The following is a 20,394-nucleotide window of genomic DNA, read 5'->3' as shown; positions in this document are numbered from 1 at the left end:
GAGCGTAATTGACTGCTTTCGCTTTTAACAATTCACTCTCCATACAGCCAGCAAACACACTGCGTTCTAAGGTGCAACGTCCGATTCCCTTTCAGTCAGATGCTTGAAGATAGCTGCAAAGCTGAGGAACTACAGAACAGGAGACCTGGGACATCCAGGAGACAGAAAGGAGGCTTCAGCTGTATGTGTGGGCATGCAGTCACCAGTGAAACACTACGGGTGTGGAGCTTCAGGAGAGCATCTGCTTGGATAAAATGAGTATGTTCAGAGTACCCACGCAACCTTCCTATGAGTGATGCACAGGGGCAGAAAGGATCTAACCGAATACAGGACACTAATCAAAGTACAAAATCAAAAAGTTGGTAAGAAAATATCTGTTTACTTATCATTCAGATGCTGGAAAAAGCACTGGTTATACACTTAGCTAAATTATAATGTTCTCATGTCTTTTATAGGTAATTTCTCAGTACTTACACAGAACAACGTCCACTGTATGTAGCTGAAGTCAGATTAGATTCATTCCTTTCTTTGCTTGCCTTACACTTCTCTGAAGCTGTCTTCTGTGCCTCTCTGCCTTAATCAGATAAACTTCTTAACCTATTCCTATTAACGAGACAGTAGGGTGAGCTTCAAAACGGAACTTTTGCTGCCTGCTGATTAGATTGCTTTTAGCAAGGGTAGCATGTTGTGTAACTGAAAAAGCTGGCAGATGACTTGGAAAACAGAATCTTCACTTGAATTCTTAGTGAATGTTTGGGCTCACTGTGTTTGGAAAGCCTTCCTGTTTGTCATTAGTCCTGTGGTTGCCTAAATACTGGAAGATAGTTAATTGTGCATTTCGATGCCGTTGACTACTGTCTTAGCCTTTTGTGTTTTACTTCAAGCTCAGGCTCTGAACACCCAGAGATGCTTAAGAATCTCAGTTTTCATTACGAGGAAATGTTTTTGATCCTTGTGACTGCAGAGGAAAAGCTGAAAAGAAACAAAGAGGAGCAAAGCAGAGAGAGTAAGTAAACAAAACTCCGGGTTTCCCCACTTTCTGACTCTATAGCACCAAAAAACCCCGACAAACCAAAGCCAGGGAGTTTGGTGACCAATTTTCTTGAATTCAATTGCAATTTTGCAAATTTTGCAACTTGCAATTTGCAAATTTTCCAAATTTCAGAGCAGAGGTTATGTAGCACCTGTTCAAAACACGAAGGCTATTAAAAGGCTATTAAAAGGCTAGCTCTATCCTGAAAATTTTTTTTTCCCACAGTGGACATTTGGGCAGCCTGATGGATCACTATTCAAAGTCTGCATGAGAGATCCTTGGTCTTGTACGCACTTCTAGGCTCGTTGTAATACTAACTACATGGGCAATTACCTAAAGGCTATGTACCTCAGGTATCTCAGGGACATCTCAGGTACCTCAGAGAAGTAGGACATGAACTTGACGTCGGGGCCAACACACACAGGGCTGTTTACATTTCCCTGGGACTGCAGAACATTTCTGGAGAGTCTTACCTGCTCTTTTACCCACACAACTTTACCTATGCTTTATGGTACATACAAGACCCTGCCTGCGGCAAAAAAATCCACAAGTTAGTATAGTCACGGAACGTTGTTAAAAATGTAAGCAAGCTTGATGAACATACCAAAAGTCCAGCTTGTCAGTAAAATATTTCTAAACTGCAGAGTGGAGGCCACATCATTTAGAAAAGAGTCCCAGACTGCTCAAGTGTTCCTGAATCCTAGATTGTCACACAAGGTGTTTCAAGTATTTGTAGTAATCATGGCTGAAACTTCAAAAAGGAGCCCGGTCGATGTTACGCACGTCAGATTGTAGGGATCTTGTGTGATCTTCACAAGTCCTCCTCGATGACCGTTTCAAAAGATGGCAATTACTGGTTGCCTGAAATACGCTAACAAAGTTAATAACACTGACGCTAGAAAGGTTTTTTTCCAAATCATGCTTGTGCATGATGTTGTTTGAGACTTCAGGGTGCTGTTCTAAATACTGAAAAGATGATAAATAATGCAAAGTTATGAATCACCATGTATTGCAAATGCCAGAAAATCCTGAGGTGAAACCTGGCTATCTGAGAAGGTACACAGTGTAGTATTGCCTGAAATGTGTGCATGTTCATCAGACTGCTCAAACCTGTGGAGGATTAGATGATGGTCTCAAATTCCATGGGACCACAAAAACAACGCAGGCAGCGAAGAAGAGCATGTTGGGCGCATCTTACAGATGCACAATACTTAGCATACATCCATAATACACATACGATACCATACGAATTAACTGTTTGTTTCCAACTTTTTGGGGATTTGCCAGGGTACAAAAAACAATCTAGACAAAATTATGACTCCAAGTTTAAAAAAAAAAAAAGTGTCAAATTGCTTCCTGAATTCGTTTTGTTTCATTTGGGTTTTGGATCCTTTTTACATTTCTAAACTTCCAACTTGTTTTTAATTGCCAGTGTCTTTTTCATTCTACTGTCACCCTGGCCACATTCTTTACTCTGGATGAACTCCTCTGTCCTGAGAAACTGCACAATCTTTTTCACTCTTTACTGCCTTTTTCTTTTTTATATTGTTCTGGGCCTTTGTATTCTGGTGAACTCCAATATGGTATTTTTAAAAGTTCTCAAATTAAATGGTGGAATTGTAATTAGCTTATTAACTCCCAGTCTCTGTCTTAAAACTCATTATTAATTATAGTAATGTCTTTTATACCTCTGAAATAGCTAATCTGTTATTTCCCTCCACCCACCCACCCCACCCCCACCCCCCCAGGAAATAATATGGGCTATGCACGTGGCTTTTGACAGTTGCTGGAGGACTGGTGTTGCTGCTTGTGTCTCTGAAGACCTTTTTCCCATCTTTCTGGGAAGATCTGATCTACTTCTTGAGGCGCAAGAGCTTAAAAGCAAGAGCAAAGAAGTGGGCAAGCAGTGGAATTCTCTCCATAATTGACCTTTTCATGCAGAGAGTGGGAAAGATTCCCCACAAGCTGTTCCTCATCTCCGAAGGGAAGGTGAACACCTACCAGGATGTGGACAGGAGGATCAGCAGGGTAGCGCAGGTCTTCCTACACTCTGGGAATCTGAAAAAAGGCGACACAGTGGCCCTGCTGATGGGTAATGGACCTGACTTCATCTACGTCTGCTTCGGGCTGGCCAAGCTGGGCTGTGTGGTGGCTTTTCTCAGCTTCAGCATCCACCCTAGATCTCTCCTGCACTGCGTTAACACACGTGCAGCAAAAGCAGCGGTGATAGGAGAAGGTAAGTTCTGTACTGTGTTTGACTTACTACTGACTTTCTACTGCTTCATGCTTTTGCTCAAAAACAGGAAATCAGAGCCATGCCAAGCTGCAAGCACTTCCTAGAGACATACACATATGCCGGATAAAAAAGATGGAAAGCGATAGTCTTGTTTAAATTTCAAATGCATAAGCACCAAAAATATGTGGAATTAATTAGTGTAATAAAGGACTCAGATCCGAAACTCTCCAATGTACCAGCAGAAACAATCATGCATCAGCAAGAGAACAGCCTGGGCAGATGCTTCAGCATCATCTCCTTGCCGTTTCTATTTATTGGCTTAGGTAGCTACAACTCCACTGACTACAGGGAGACTCAGATTCCCTTTGTTAGTGGTGATTTCCTTCAGCTCAATATTTTCACATACAAATTTATGGTTACTTCAGAACTCTTTTAAAGTGGTGGTCCCAAGGTAGCGCTGCTTGGAGCAAAGAGTACAGCATGTTGAGCTGCAATTTTGGCCCTCTTACTGGCGTATTAGGTAATACTGGGCAATTTATTCAACCTTTCTACTCCTCTTTTCCCATCTTTCATACAGGTTGGCAATACTTCCATAACTCCATATGAACCCATGAGGGCTCATTAGTTGGTATGTGTACCAAGACATAAAACAAATGTTCTAACATACCGACTAAATGAAATCCTGTATATTAGCATCACCAAGTAGGAACAGGGAGTTCCTCAGGACACATACCAGGATGTATGACACAGGTGCAGTTTCTGCTACTAAGGAAATGGACTGAAATCTAGGACTGCTAGGAAAGACCCGTAACCATATTACGCTCTAGGATAAATGTTTTCTCTCTCTTCTGCTGATCCTGTCGTTTTTATTTCAGCTGAGACTGTTCAGTCTTCTTGACCTCACTTTGTGCGTACTTCCCAGTGTTGTCCTTGCCTTCAAGGACAGAAAAACCCACCTTTAAAATACATTCTTCACAAGGGAACAGCAACAGCAAAATCACACATCTCTACTTCCGTTATTAGAAATAAACCAAACCGTTCCTCTGCCTGACCCTCCCTCCTAGCCATTAGCTTCCTGTTTTTCTTGCTCTCTGACAGGCCATTCATGGTTTCAGACAACCTACTCCATAGTCATGTGGTCTCCTTTACAGCTTCTTTAATCTTTTCCTCCAGTCAGGGTGAGAGTCCAATCCTTCCATAATGTGCCAATGTACCATACGACCGGCCCAGAATTATGTCCTCCAAACACAGCAAATGAAATGAAATATTTAGTATGTGAACGGAACAAAGTCTCTAAGCTTAATTAATATATTCTAATCAGGTGACATAATGTAATCTGTTAATTAGTCAGTAAAATGAATTGTAGGGAAAAAAGTAATGGCCTACAGCTTTTCTAAAATCCAAACACCATCATTATGCCTCAGAGAACATTCATACAGTGATAGAAGATACTTCTTATGAAAAATTAAATAGTACACAAACAGGAATGCAGCACACCCATGTGTATTTAGCAACCTTTTTCAAAAGCTGTTCAGCTTGTGATTTTGACTTTTAGAAATGAAAGGCTTAGTCCATGTGATTTAAGTTGTTAGCCAACAGTGTATATGCCTTCCTGTATTCATGTAGTATTGCCTACTTCTTCAACCCATTAGGCAGCCAGTGGCATGTAGTATAGTGTCCTTTTTCAGCATTTACAGTCTGTAACAAGACTGTCCTCCGAGGTTTGTATGACTAAGCTTAAAAAATGTGTTTGTCAGAAAATACTCTTCCACCTAATGAGGCCTTTGTACCTACTGCAGAGAACATACGACAATGTGAGAGAAATGCTATGGAAACATTTGCTGTATACTGAATGTATTGGACTTAGGAGTACACAGCAACATCACTACACTTCTTCCATTACACTGAAACAGTCGTTTCAACAGAGTAGTCCTTTCCTTTGGTACAACGCCCTGCCTTGCTGCTTATGGTCCTCTTAAGCATATAAACTAACAGAGCGTAATTGACTGCTTTCGCTTTTAACAATTCACTCTCCATACAGCCAGCAAACACACTGCGTTCTAAGGTGCAACGTCCGATTCCCTTTCAGTCAGATGCTTGAAGATAGCTGCAAAGCTGAGGAACTACAGAACAGGAGACCTGGGACATCCAGGAGACAGAAAGGAGGCTTCAGCTGTATGTGTGGGCATGCAGTCACCAGTGAAACACTACGGGTGTGGAGCTTCAGGAGAGCATCTGCTTGGATAAAATGAGTATGTTCAGATTACCCACGCAACCTTCCTATGAGTGATGCACAGGGGCAGAAAGGATCTAACCGAATACAGGACACTAATCAAAGTACAAAATCAAAAAGTTGGTAAGAAAATATCTGTTTACTTATCATTCAGATGCTGGAAAAAGCACTGGTTATACACTTAGCTAAATTATAATGTTCTCATGTCTTTTATAGGTAATTTCTCAGTACTTACACAGAACAACGTCCACTGTATGTAGCTGAAGTCAGATTAGATTCATTCCTTTCTTTGCTTGCCTTACACTTCTCTGAAGCTGTCTTCTGTGCCTCTCTGCCTTAATCAGATAAACTTCTTAACCTATTCCTATTAACGAGACAGTAGGGTGAGCTTCAAAACGGAACTTTTGCTGCCTGCTGATTAGATTGCTTTTAGCAAGGGTAGCATGTTGTGTAACTGAAAAAGCTGGCAGATGACTTGGAAAACAGAATCTTCACTTGAATTCTTAGTGAATGTTTGGGCTCACTGTGTTTGGAAAGCCTTCCTGTTTGTCATTAGTCCTGTGGTTGCCTAAATACTGGAAGATAGTTAATTGTGCATTTCGATGCCGTTGACTACTGTCTTAGCCTTTTGTGTTTTACTTCAAGCTCAGGCTCTGAACACCCAGAGATGCTTAAGAATCTCAGTTTTCATTACGAGGAAATGTTTTTGATCCTTGTGACTGCAGAGGAAAAGCTGAAAAGAAACAAAGAGGAGCAAAGCAGAGAGAGTAAGTAAACAAAACTCCGGGTTTCCCCACTTTCTGACTCTATAGCACCAAAAAACCCCGACAAACCAAAGCCAGGGAGTTTGGTGACCAATTTTCTTGAATTCAATTGCAATTTTGCAAATTTTGCAACTTGCAATTTGCAAATTTTCCAAATTTCAGAGCAGAGGTTATGTAGCACCTGTTCAAAACACGAAGGCTATTAAAAGGTTATTAAAAGGCTAGCTCTACCCTGAAAATTTTTTTTTCCCACAGTAGACATTTGGGCAGCCTGATGGATCACTATTCAAAGTCTGCATGAGAGATCCTTATTCTTGTACGCACTTCTAGGCTCGTTGTAATACTAACTACATGGGCAATTACCTAAAGGCTATGTACCTCAGGTATCTCAGGGACATCTCAGATACCTCAGAGAAGTAGGACATGAACTTGACGTCGGGGCCAACACACACAGGGCTGTTTACATTTCCCTAGGACTGCAGAACATTTCTGGAGAGTCTTACCTGCTCTTTAACTGACTGAATGCTTCATGTGTTCTTTCTCTCTCCAGGACTTCCCCTGCCTCCCTGCCTTCAGGGAAAGTACACCAGAGTCTACCGACTCATTGGAACAAGTAAGTTTATTTCTGACCACGCAGAGATACAAATCTGGATACACGTGCAGCAAAATGCCCCTTTGTGAAACCTGGTGAAAAGAACGCAAAGGAGAAGTAACACAGTCACATTGCAAGCAGTTACCTCTTACTTTGACAGAGGGCCTTGGCAAAAAAAACCCAAACCAAACCATGCCAAAACTTCACCGTTAGTCGATACTGTAAGAAGAATACAAAGGCTTTGCTGAGACTGCCAATTAAGCATGCACTGGGTAAGATGGGGAACAACTGAGTTGTATGCATTTACAGCTAAATCCCAAGTTATTCATCAGTGTATGAATAATTATTTTCTCCAGCGTGCCTTGAGTTTGTCTAGATTTAAGAAAATGCTTCACTGTCCTGAGCAGCTCCTTCTTATGGAGTGTGTTATAAATTCCTGGGCACGTAGCCTTTGTGAATGTTTTGGAGAATCCTGAAGTCCAGTAATCAGAAGCAAGCGAGGTGGTACCGCCAGGATACTGCAGCCAAAAGCAGGTATCAAGCTTGTCATTCCAGGCATAGGGGAGGTCATGGCAGTATGGCTTCTGGACTGCAGCTGACTGTATGCCTGTAGTCTCACTCAGAGAGACGCATACTCTTTCTTAGGAGTCACTCTTTCCTAATATTCCCTCCTTTTCTTCTCCATCTATATATCCTACGTTTTTCCTTTCATCTCCTCTGTTTAGCTTGTATTTAATGTTTCTGCCCCATAGACAGTACCTCGCTCAAACAATTCTGAAACAAGGAATTGGTGGGCCTTCCTGTGCACATTCAAGTGTGAAAAGGGTGAACCTAAATTAATCCTGAAACAACTCTGAAGACCAAAACTCTTTCATGTAGCCTGCTTTAGTCTTTTGTCTGTTTTAGAACAGGGAGTTTTACTTACTACAATTAAATCCACAAGATAAATAGAGGGACATTAAACCATGATTTTTTTTTTCCACTGTCGAATAGATGGGTTAGTTCTGCTGTACGCAGGTTCACTGTACGCAGCAGTAGTGTCTATCATTCCAATGCAGCTTATCGGGTCTGTAGTTGTTCTTATTTTAATAATAAGCATATAAATTCTTTAACTTGGCAGATTGTTTGGGATCAACAGAGAAAGACTTTCTTTTTCATCTCTTGGAAAATAATGTTGCTGTCTGGCTGATGAGCACTAGCTCTCCTTTCCAGCATCTTCACACTACGCCAGACAAATTAGACAAGGTGCCAGATCACCCCGTTCCATCTCACCGTAAAGTTTTCAGTAACACAAGAAACACTGCTTCATGTATCTTCACATCGGGAAGTACAGGTGAGGATGTGTGCTAACAAAGTACAACTGCAGCTCTCTGAAAATTTAGCTGGTATAAATTTAGCAACAAAACAGGCGCACAAAAAGACAGAACTTGAATTTTTAAGCCAAGATAGGGAGGAATTCATTTAGTTAAAAGCATAGTACACTTTAAACCATTTTTGTCTTGGCATAACAAGGGCGTAATTCCAGTTAGTGACCTTTCACATAGCTATTCCATGGCTGAACTTTATTTCTTAAACATAAGGCAAATAAAGTCAGTCTCTAACAGCTGCTCAGATTCCATAGTGACAGAATTTCACAGGTCTATACTAAAAAGAAATATGGGCAGTACAAGTGCTTGGGCCTTGGGAGAAAAGTGTTCCTCTGAGACTGACCTGAATAATGAAGCTTCACCTTACTTCCCTGGGAAGCAAAGGGGAATCCTTCCTCTTGTCAAGCCAATCAACTTTGTAAAAGTTTTTCCTATTGCAAATAGCAGCCGAGCAGCACAGCGGCTCTTCAGAAGCTTTCCCATTCTCGCTTTGTGGCGAGGGAACACTGTGTGCGTGGTCGGTCTGCACTCGCCTGTGAAGGGTATGGACTTTCTCCCACAGACACAGCAGATGAGAGGATTTAATAGACTTACAGGCAGAAAGACTAAAGAAGCTGAGAGACTAAGGAGATGTACTCATGAGGTAAAGACTAAAGGACGGGACAGACAAAGACTCAGAAGAAAAGACAATTCTCCCTCTACCTTCCAAACATAATTCTGTTTGCAGCAAAATTATTAATGCAAGCAGTACATTTATAATTATTTGCTTTTCTCCCATTGACAGGTTTCCCAAAAGCCGCTATCATCACTCATCTAAGAGCTCTATCTGCCTGCTTAGCATTTACTCAGTGTGATGCAGTTTCTCAGCATATTCTGAAGCTCACTCTTCCCTTGTACCACATGAGTGCTTCTCGGCATCAGTGGATGCACTGAATTAGGCAATCTTTGCCTTCTAGTGAATTTTCATTAACTTGAGAATGCTGTAACATTCTGTTGTTTGGCAAGTATCTCCGTTTGGTGAGTAACTCAAATATTATGTCTACCAATAGACTTGTGTCATTTTCTCATTTTTATCACCTTCTACGGTCTGCAAACAATATCTAAGATACATGCCTAGTTTTTGAAGCTTAGAACAGATGCCAATCGTTACATAGATCCACCATAACATGACTTGAGGTCTGCGTATTGCTCATACCACTGCGTATGTTCTGCAGGTTTAACTTAGAATCATATTTGTATCCTGTACCAAAAGTCTAAAAGGGCATTCACATAGGCATCTCGGCAGTCAGGCTTGATTTTTAGTGTCAGAAGGGACAAATGCATTGCGGAAGCTTTAACCAACCTTCAGAAGAAGGTCAACTAAATCTGTGTTGGAGCTTTTTGAGTCACATATTTGAGTAACACCTACAGAATTGGATTCTTTATATTAAAGGGAAGGAAAGGAAGAACGACGGAGCCTCCCCTTTTGATTCTGCTAAGGGGGGTTATTTGTAGAGAGCTAGCAACCAGGTGTTTTTTCAGGTATGTCCTCCTGTCCTGTCCTTAGAGTCTTGCCCAGATGCTGGTTTTTGGTATGCTAAGTATACACCTGGACTGTTTTAAAAGCCATTTCAGTGCTTTGTTTCTTAGGGAACAGCATGGGCAGGCATGCTGGGCTACAGCAACTGATCCCAAGACTGCTGCTGCCTAACCAAAACACAAAAGGGATAGGAAAAGGCACCTTAAAAGTGCAAGGAATACACCCCTCGTGTACTCCCCACAGGATGACCTTCTGCAACAGGTCAGGAGAGTATCATCTGCAGAGAGCAGGAAAGGGCCCCACATTACATCTTCTGAAAGTTTGAGCAGACTGTTTTGTGCTGTTAGGGGATGCCGAGAGGCATTCGGCAGTTTTGCCTCTCCCTAAATACTGACAAATTGCCTGAAAGGCACAAATTTGACTGCGAACAAGATGGGAACCTAACGGAGAAAGCACACAGAGAGAGTATACATTTAGAGAGAAGTGTAATTTTTAGATAGTTTAAAGAATTGAGGAAAGCTATTTTTTCACTAATAGGTTACTGTACTAAGTAAATGTATCTTCAAATGCAGTTAGCATAGGTTATCTACGGTGCCTCAGGACAGCAGTGCCCTCTTCTCGGAAAAACCTTTGGAACAGACTTATCTTTATGGTTCCATTAGATGGAGAAAATCTATATGGAGCTCTAGGGCCTATATATGTGGAACCGATTAAACCTGTTTGCATTGATGTGTTCTCTGACTAAAGCTTTTTTTAGCTAGCTTACTACCAAAGATACTATCACTACTAACTGATGAACATCTACACATGTGTAAATTCTTATTAAAGCAGATAAAAGCAATCTTAGGAAAAACCCTCAAAATTACAAAAAAACATATCGTTACTTTAAAAAACATCTTAGGGGAGGATAATAGGATGAATGCTGAACTCACAATTTTCTGAGTGGACAGATAATTCAGTCCCTTCTGAAAAAACCAGATGTGTCTTGAGAAAGAGTTCATCCTAATCAAGAGTGACAAACAAAAATATGAAATTCTCCTGCAAAATTGGATTTAAGATCAAATCAATCTTGAAAATTTTTCAGCAGTCCATACGTAGGCTCTTTCTAATATAACTTGCAACCATGGTTGACTGATTTTGTGAAAACCAGACAGGCTGAGAGTTGTTCTTCTCAACCTCCCTGACTTGACTCTAGAAGAAGAGCAGGGGCCCAGGGACAATGATGCATAGAACCAGTGTACTCCGAGGCTCTGAGATAGTAGGTTTTTCACTTGACTTTTGCTAGCTTTATTTCTTGTTTGCAGAAGGATATTAGGAAGAGGTTTCTAAGAGCATGCAGGGAGTGATTTCAGTTTTGCATTATTTGTGCTCTGGTTTGGTTTGAGGTTTTTAGGGGTTTTTTGGTTTTGTTTTTTTTTTTTTTTTCCAAAACTCGTCTTTCCTTGTAGAAAAATCTGACTTTATTAAAATAATATCAAGGGATCATTTAAACAGAAAATCTCAGCAATCTGTATTCATAACACACATTTAAAATATTTAGTACCTGTCTTTATTGAACTTTTAATCTTATCATTACAACTTTTTAAATAATTACCAAGACACATTCATGCTAGCTATTCAGTTTGAAGCAATCCCACCTGGTAATGACTGAACATTATTACCATCTGGCAGCTATTCGGTGCCTGTGTGAAATGACTTGGTGGTCTAAGCGTGGATCCTGTCCTAAGTGCTGCCAAAAGAGAGAAGGAGCTGGCAAACTTATTAGCAGTCTCAGCTCAGAAGCCAAAGACTAAATGATCTGGGAGCTGTGGAAATGGAGTAGCAGTGTGAAGAGGAAATCAGGCATGTTACAGATCATGTTACAGATCAAGACGGAAAAACAAGAACTGAAAAGTGGCCTGTTTCAGCAAGAGAAGTGAAAGAAAATGTTGGCTACATTGAAAACACCGTACAAGTAATAACAGTGCTTGAGAACAGTGTGTTTTGAGCTTTTCCCTTAATGTAAGCCACCTTTTAAATGAGATTATTTTATATACCACTTCTGCTCTCGTACACTGACTATCGTGTGTAGACCAACTTGTTCATGAATTGGCATTTGAGTCACTGCTGCACAGCAAATGCTTACACAGAAAAATAACACAGGAAGGCGTTTAGCATATTTGTATTTAATGTCTTTAAATGAAGTTTAACAGCTGGAAATGAGAGGAGAGCCAGTACCATAAAATCAGCCAGCTCTCTGCAGAGCATCGCCAAGTGTCCCATGAACTAGAGATTTTGTGATCAGCTGCACCAATGAAAGTTAAAGAAAATTCTTATTTTGAAACAGAAACTTCCAAGCTCGCATGTGGCTTTGATAGAGAAATGAGTAAGAAATAAATGCTGCATTTAGGCTGAGATTTCACTGTACCTGTGAATCAGATCATTCTGTCTAACTGAAGACATTCCATAGTAAAATGGTATGATTCATTTTACTCAGTAATTGCATCCAATTTTCACTGACACAGGCTGAAATGGAACATTGCATTTTACTTGAATTACTTCTTTGTTAGGATGTTATGCAAATCACTGCAACTTTCAAGCATCAGAAAATGCATCTGGTGAATGAAGGATTTAATCCAGAAATTATAGCTGAACCTCTGTACTTTATGCATCAGCCTGCACATTCCGATATTCCTTGGACAAGAGAGCTATACAAGAATGTGGTTTCCGGTGAAATACGTTTATAAAGCATACGTGTGGATGTGGCATTGTGGCATGTAGCTTGATGGACATGGTGCTGTGTGGTGTTGGGTGGGTTGGTTTTTGGTGTGTTGTGGCTTGTTGTTGTTGTGTGGTGGTTGGCTTTTTTTTTTTTTTTTTTTTTTTTCCAGGTTGGACTTGATGATCTTACAGGTCTTTTCCAACCGTAGTGATTCTGTGATTCTGTGAAATAAAACTACAATACAGAAAGTAAATGTCAAGTATACTCCTGCAATCATTTCAACAAAAGCCAGGATGCACTATTTGTTCTAAAAACACAAGATAATTTGTTCTAAAAACACAAGATAATCAAATTAGTCTTAATGTGATAGAATTTACCTCTTCATAAGACAGAGCCACAATAGTTACGTGCATTGTGTAAGCTGCGCTGCATCTGCTCATATTACTTCCAGTGCTCACACATGCAAATTTTTATTTTACACTTCTCACCGATTCAAATTATTTTTGCCTAAGCCACCAGTATCTTACCTTAGCTGAATATTTCACTCCTTTAGATCATCATACTGATTCTGCTTTTAGAACGCATAAATGAGTAGATGAATAATGTCATAGGCAATAATAAAATATAAAATGGGCAGTCAGAAACAGAAGCAAAATACTGCGCAAGCACTGCATGTAGACTTCAGTTCAATGTCTGTTAATTATATTATGTAATATTTATCGCAATATTTTATGTGATGCTCAATTTCAGATTTTTATGGAAAATAAACATTCTGTGTCAAAATACAGTTGTAGTAGTGGTCGTGATTTTTCACAACTTACACCACAACTAACACAGATTAAAGTCTCCCCAAAAATTCATCCCCGCTGACACATGACCTCTTCCTTTACTTGTCAATTGTCATATTCCTGAAATAGAGTTCTCATGAAAACAGGGCAGAAATGACTATAACTTCCAGCTTTTGCTGGAAGTGAACACCCAGAACCTGTTACAAGGTGAGGTGACCCCTGAGGCCTCTCCTGCCCACGCCCCTGGGGGGTCCCTCACCCTGGAGCCAGGCCTTGGGCTGACCCATGGCCTTGTGAGGAGTGGGGCCCGGCTGTTCCCCCCGCGCTGAGTTACCGGGGTGCCTCTGCCCGCCAGTGCTTCGCTGCTTTTTGTTTGTGCAGATTAGCCTTTAATCACGTCACCTAACATTCTAGGTAGTTCCCAGGCGTGCCTGTAGATTTTATAGGATGATAGAAAAGCCATAGTCATACCAGCTGTAGGAATACTATTGAGTGTGTTTGCAGGTAAGAGAACATCATTATTTCTTGGTCTAGGTTTTTTTTTCTAGTTGTCTCAGTGATGAACGCTGAACGTATTGGTTTAAGTCTTTATATGCTCCTGTGTGTGAGTGTGCACAAAGCCCTGCCTTCTTCAAATAAACCTAGGGCTCTGTCAAATTGAAACATAGTTGAAAGGCTTTCTGTTATGATTTCTTTCTTAAACCTTTGAGAGGAAAAATGTTAAGGGTGACTCTGACATATCAGACTGCCTCTTGTTAAGCTTTAGGTCTTGTTACATCCATCTGTGCTGGATCTGAGAAGCAGAAAATGTCTTCAGGGGTTTCATCTCAGATGCCCCAATTCAAAAGCCAGTTACGGGAGGCGTCTCATGAGGCCTTGCTCCACCAGCCCGGAGGACTGCTGGAAGGGAGGTGCTCCTTAAAACGAGCCATGAAGGAAAGGTGATGGAAATCCTCCTCGTGCAAAAGGTCTGTCTTATCATGAGAAGTTGTCAGGTGAACGGTGGGGATGACTTGTTCAAGGTTGACTGAGGAGAAGACCGTCAGACAGTTACAGGATTGCCCAGCTCTGTGGCTCAGGGCTGACCCCTCAGCAGCAGGTGGCCACAGCTCTCATTGCATGGCCCTGCATGGGCCTTACGCATGCATCACTGCCCTCCTGTAGTGACATTCTTCACGCTTCTGTCACCATTTCCATCAACTACTAATGGAAGTACCTCTTGGTAAAGTTAGTGTCAAGAAGTAGAAGAATCTGGTCGTTTTTCTGCCTTTTTCAGTGTGAGATGTAGTTTGGGGTATTCCTAATGAAACCTTGGGTTGTAAATTGAACAAGCCACCTCTCATGGTCATCACAGCTTTCCTCACATAGTAGAAGTGATAGTACTCATCCTCCTTGCAGAAATACCAATGTGAACAAGATCAATGGTAATAAAAGAAGTGTATCTTGAGTTCCCTTTGGCTTCCTGTGGATAAATGCCATCCTCCTGAAGGAAATCTTTTAATATCCCTCCAAATGAGGTCACAAATGGAACGGAAAGAGGAGAAAAACTCTCCTAACTAGATTTTAATCCCAGGACATGCAAGGTCAAGCTTGGCTGCTTCTCTGAACCAATGTTGAAATAAAAGGTGGGGGTTTTTTCATGAAACTCTAAGTTTATCTGAAAGGTTTTGCCGCAATAATTTTTTCAAAGGCTATTAAGCTCAAGTTGTCCACAAGAAAAGTGTGGCGGAGAGGAGCTTTAGCTTTGAAAGCTGGTTGGCTGGGTTTTTTTTTCTGAGGGCTACTTCTTGGTGCCGAAGTGGTTCAAGGCTTACCTGCCATGAGTTGCACCACTATCAAGTCATGAGACTTACAGAATAAACTTGCCTAAAGGAGGGAGAATTCCCTTCTTAGCTCAACATACATGGTTCAGATTAATATGTTCTTATTTCCTTCTTTCTTTCCCTAGGAATTTTCCTCTGGCAAAATTGAATGCTTCAGTGGACACTGTTTGAAATCAATGAGAAAAAACATGCCGCCCTGTTCAGACTCTAGCTTTGACAAAAGCATGGAAATATTAAGTGAAAATGTCAATCGAAGACACTTTACGAGGTATTGTATTTCTAGATGTCCAATCCCTGTTCAATTCATAGAATTAAAAGGAAAAGTGAAAGCATGCACAATGAGTCATGTCATGATAAATCTACAGCTAAAAATCTGCGGGGCAGTATGATTATGTTAATGTCAGTGTCAGTGTCTTAGAACGAGAATCACTCTTCTTAGTAAAAGTCTTCTGCTTGTATAAAAAACGTGCATCTTTTCCCAACTCTTTTGAGATCTCTCCTCCGCTTTGGTTACTGAGATGTTATTTGCACTATTGAGACTTGAAGATTAGCCGGTTAGGAAAGTTGCGTCCTTACCGAACTGTCTGCATATGGTACGCAGCAGACTTGGGACCTGAATCCTCAGTGTGGTCCACAGGCTTTTCTTTGCATGATGTGGAGCACTGGATTACAAACTTGGTCAGGTTCCCTAGTCTTGATGGGGAACAGTACAATACAAGACTTCTATACAATATTCTAATACAATCATTCTTTTCTTCTTTCTCTCCTCTGTTCTCTTTCTTAATGTAGGCGGTTGGCAAAGCCAAAGTCAGACCAAAAAAACGGAAGAATATAAAGAAGGTAAGTAGTGGTAACTCCCTAGGATTCCTTTTTACTCTGGTTTCTGAGAAGGATTGTGTTTGGTCACTCCATCTATTTAACTTGGCCACAAAAACTGCTGAACTTATCAACCCAAAGCAGCTGAAGTTGTGAAAATAGATAGTGAAAAGATAGTGAATTTCCTACGAGTTTTAGGAAAGAGGTAGGTGAGAATAGAAGGATATGCTATTAATTCCTGTCAGGCTTGGGGAGAACACAGCTTGAATTCCAGCCTGCTCTTAGGCACTAGTGCCTGAGAATCTGTTCCTTAGCTCAGGTTTCTTTGTGACACGGATTTTCTGGAGTCTGCAGGACACAAATTAATTGAAAATCGTTCTTGCAAATAGGAGGTAATATTTGAGTTAAAAAGTAATTCAGTCATGAGGCGCACAAACCCGCTGATGTGGGGAAGGTGTCACTGAAGTTCAGTGATTCACCTTGGAACTGAATCACTGTGCTGAGTACACAAGCAGGCTTGGTGCTGTGAGGCTGCTTGCTGGCAGCTGGGAAAATGTGTTATTTCCAGGCAGCGTCCTGCCAGCCATGGATGGGCTGAACGCAGGAAGGGGCCTGAAATGCGCTTTGTGTGTAGTAATTCAAGTTCTAATTGTGCACTACTTCCTCACTGACCTCTCTTAACTGTTTTAATGATAGTGCAAGTAACAGACCCGTGGCAAAGGATGCTGTGTGGTAAATACTGGGCAGATCGTTTTTAAAGCAGGCAAGCGTTTGAGTTCTTTGCTATTTGGGAGTTTATCTTGAGACGTTTCTTATCTTCTAGAGCTTTTGTGTCAGGATGCAGAAAATGAGTGATGCATGCTTAAACAATGGACTAAAACCACGCATCTTAAGAAGAGACTTCCCACATAAATAATTTTTTAAAAAAACTATTCGATACAATTTGACATGGATGGAGTAAAAACACCTTAGAGAGAGGTATTTGTTGCTTTCACTTTTCCAGAAAGAAGTAACTGGAATGAACTTGCTTCCTGCATGGAACAAAAGCTGCGTGTTTGTTTTCATCAGATTGGCTTCCCAGTCTATTAAAAAATTGCTATACAAGTCATGCTTTTAGGTAGGTAGTTTAAACATAATTAATTAAAGTTGAATGCTGTGGTCATGACAATAACTTCCAATTCGGTATTTAAAGAAAAAATCAAGCCACTGCAGATTTTTTTACATTTTACTAGAGCAACGGTGAAATAAAGGGAATAATGTATTTTCTGTCTCAAAATATTTTATACATTAATGCATTGTAGTCACCAGAACACTGAAGACCGGAGCTGATGCAAAAGCTGCACAACAAGTCCATGAAGAAAACGGGGATTTGGAGGTCCGCTGAAGCTGCAGACTTCAACAAAGTCATTACAACATTACAAATCAATCTGTTTTGTTCGACAAACTTATAACAAAGTAAGTGGGTTTTTTTCATGATCTTACAAAGCTACTAAAATGAGCCTTACTAGCAAGCCTTTCTGCTATGGCATAATATTGGCTAGGGACTTTCTCCTTCTTTTGACAACAGAAAAAGGTGTTGTTATTCCTGGCAGCAAGAGCTAAATGTATTCCGTGCTCAGGCTGAGACTTCCCTACGTGCCCTTACGTATACGGTACATCCGTGTGACAACTGCTGGGCTGCAGGTGCCTTCCATAGTAGAGTTCCAACAGGGTGGTGCAGCTTGGAACTTCTGGGTTGTTACTGGCAACCTCTGCTAACATTCCGTGGTCGTTGATCAGGTAGGGTCTCCTCCTCTTCCTCTGCCTGCACTGGTATGTCCTGCTCGCAGGAGCAGGCAGTGCCCCTGTGCCGTAAGAAGAGCCGGCGGGGAAGACGGCCGGCCTGGCTGAACAAGGAGCTTATGCTGAGGCTCGGGGAAAAAAAGAGAACTTACCACCTCTGGAAAAAGGGGAAGGCAAGTGAAGAAGAATACAAGGACCTCGTTAGGTCATGCAGGGAGGGAATTAGGAAGGCGAAAGCCCAGCTAGAGCTCAACCTGGCCACGGTCGTGAGGGACAACAAAAAAAGCTTCTATAAATACATTAACAACAAAAAGGGGGCCAAGGAGGATCTCCATCCTCTACTGGATGCGGCGGGGAACATTGTCACGAAGGATGAGGAAAAGGCTGAGGTACTTAATGCCTTCTTCGCCTCAGTCTTTAACAGCCACACCAGGTATCCTCAGGGTATCCGTCTCCCTGAGCTGGATGACAGGGATGGAGAGCAAAATAGGCTCCCCATGATCCAGGAGGAAGCAGTTAACGACCTGCTATGCCACCTGGAGACTCATAAGTCTATGGGGCCTGATGGCATCCACCCAAGGGTGCTGAGGGAGCTGGCGGAGGAGCTTGCCAAGCCGCTCTCCATCATTTATCAACAGTCCTGGTCAACGGGGGAGGTCCCGGATGACTGGAGGCTTGCCAACGTGACGCCCATCTACAAGAAGGGTCGGAAGGAGGATCCGGGGAACTACAGGCCTGTCAGCCTGACCTCGGTGCCGGGGAAGGTTATGGAGAGGCTCATCTTGAGGGCGCTCACGGGACACGTGCAGAATACCCAAGGGATCAGGCCAAGCCAGCACGGGTTCATGAAAGGCAGGTCCTGCTTGGCCAACCTGATCTCCTTCTATGACCAGGTGACCCGCCTAGTGGACGAGGGGAAGGCTGTTGATGTTGTCTACCTGGACTTCAGCAAAGCCTTTGACACTGTTCCCCACAGTATTCTCCTAGAGAAGCTGGCGGCCCGTGGTTTAGACAGGTACACTCTTCGCTGGGTAAAAAACTGGCTGGATGGCCGAGCCCAGAGAGTTGTAGTGAATGGGGTGAAATCCAGCTGGCGGCCGGTCACAAGCGGAGTCCCCCAGGGCTCAGTTTTGGGACCGGTCTTGTTTAATGTCTTCATTGATGATCTGGATGAGGGGATAGAGTGCACCCTCAGCAAGTTTGCAGACGACACCAAGTTGGGAGGGAGTGTTGATCTGCTTGAGGGTAGGAAGGCTCTGCAGAGGGATCTGGACAGGCTGGATCGATGGGCTGAGACCAACCGGATGAAGTTCAATAAGGCCAAGTGCCGGGTTCTACACTTTGGCCACAACAACCCCAGGCAACGCTACAGGCTTGGGGACGAGTGGCTGGAAAGCTCCCCCGCAGAAAAGGACCTGGGAGTGTTGATCGACACCCGGCTGAATATGAGCCAGCAGTGTGCCCAGGTGGCCAAGAAGGCCAACGGCATCCTGGCTTGTATCAGAAATGGTGTGGCCAGCAGGAGCAGGGAGGTAATCATGCCTCTGTACTCGGCGCTGGTGAGGCCGCACCTCGAATACTGTGTTCAGTTTTGGGCCCCTCACTACAAGAAAGACATTGAGGTGCTGGAGCATGTCCAGAGAAGGGCGACGAAGCTGGTGAGGGGTCTGGAGCACAAGTCTTATGAGGAGCGGCTGAGGGAGCTGGGGTTGTTTAGCCTGGAGAAGAGGAGGCTGAGGGGAGACCTTATCGCTCTCTACAACTACCTGAAGGGGGGTTGCAGAGAGGTGGGTGTTGGTCTCTTCTCCCAAGTGACTAGTGACAGGACTAGAGGAAATGGCCTCAAGTTGCGCCAGGGGAGGTTCAGGCTAGATATTAGGAAAAAGTTCTTTACCGAGAGAGTAGTGAAACATTGGAATAGGCTGCCCAGGGAGGTGGTAGAGTCACCCTCCCTGGAGGTATTCAAGGAGCGTGTGGATGTGGCATTGTGGGATGTAGCTTGATGGACATGGTGCTGTGTGGTGTTGGGTGGGTTGGTTTTTGGTGTGTTGTGCCTTGTTGTTGTTGTGTGGTGGTTGGCTTGCGTGGGTTGTTTGTGTGTGTTTTTTTTTTTTGTTGTTTTTTTTTTTTTTTTTTCAGGTTGGACTTGATGATCTTACAGGTCTTTTCTAACCGTAGTGATTCTGTGATTCTGTGATTCTGTGAATTATTGTTAATACATTGATTTGTGTAAGGTGTGGGGCTTTGTACTTCGCAGCAAAACTGTTTAACCTGTTTTTTGGAAATAGGTGCTTGTGGCTGCTTAAGACTTCCAGGTCTGAGAGCATGTGCGGGAGGATGTATTTGGAAGGTGTTTCATGTGTAAAGAATTTGGGCACAGCCAATGTTGAAATTTGCCACTGGTGTCTCTGTTTTGGGATTGCCAGTTGCAGAGAGGTCTTCATACCAGAGCATCTTTTATGTACTTGCCCTCTAAATGAATTTTCTTAGCATCAGAACTGCCTTCACTTTTAATTAACTTTTCTTCCATGCTTATGAATGTTCTTATAATGCTTGGTTGAGTTAAGATACTGAGGAAAGTTGGATAAAGCCAAAGTGAAGTAGTCCCAGTGTTTCTGCCTGTCTGTCCATGGCTTAATTCTCTTTGTGAAGCCCAAATGGACATTGTTTTCAGAAAGGTTTGCCAAGTGTAACAGCAGTGGGATGTTTTTTCCAGCATGTCTAGTCATGGAAAACCAGT

This window comes from Gavia stellata, unplaced genomic scaffold (genome assembly GCF_030936135.1).
Source record: "Gavia stellata isolate bGavSte3 unplaced genomic scaffold, bGavSte3.hap2 HAP2_SCAFFOLD_72, whole genome shotgun sequence".
Taxonomy (NCBI): Eukaryota; Metazoa; Chordata; class Aves; order Gaviiformes; family Gaviidae; genus Gavia; species Gavia stellata.
This window is presented reverse-complemented; position numbering follows the sequence as displayed.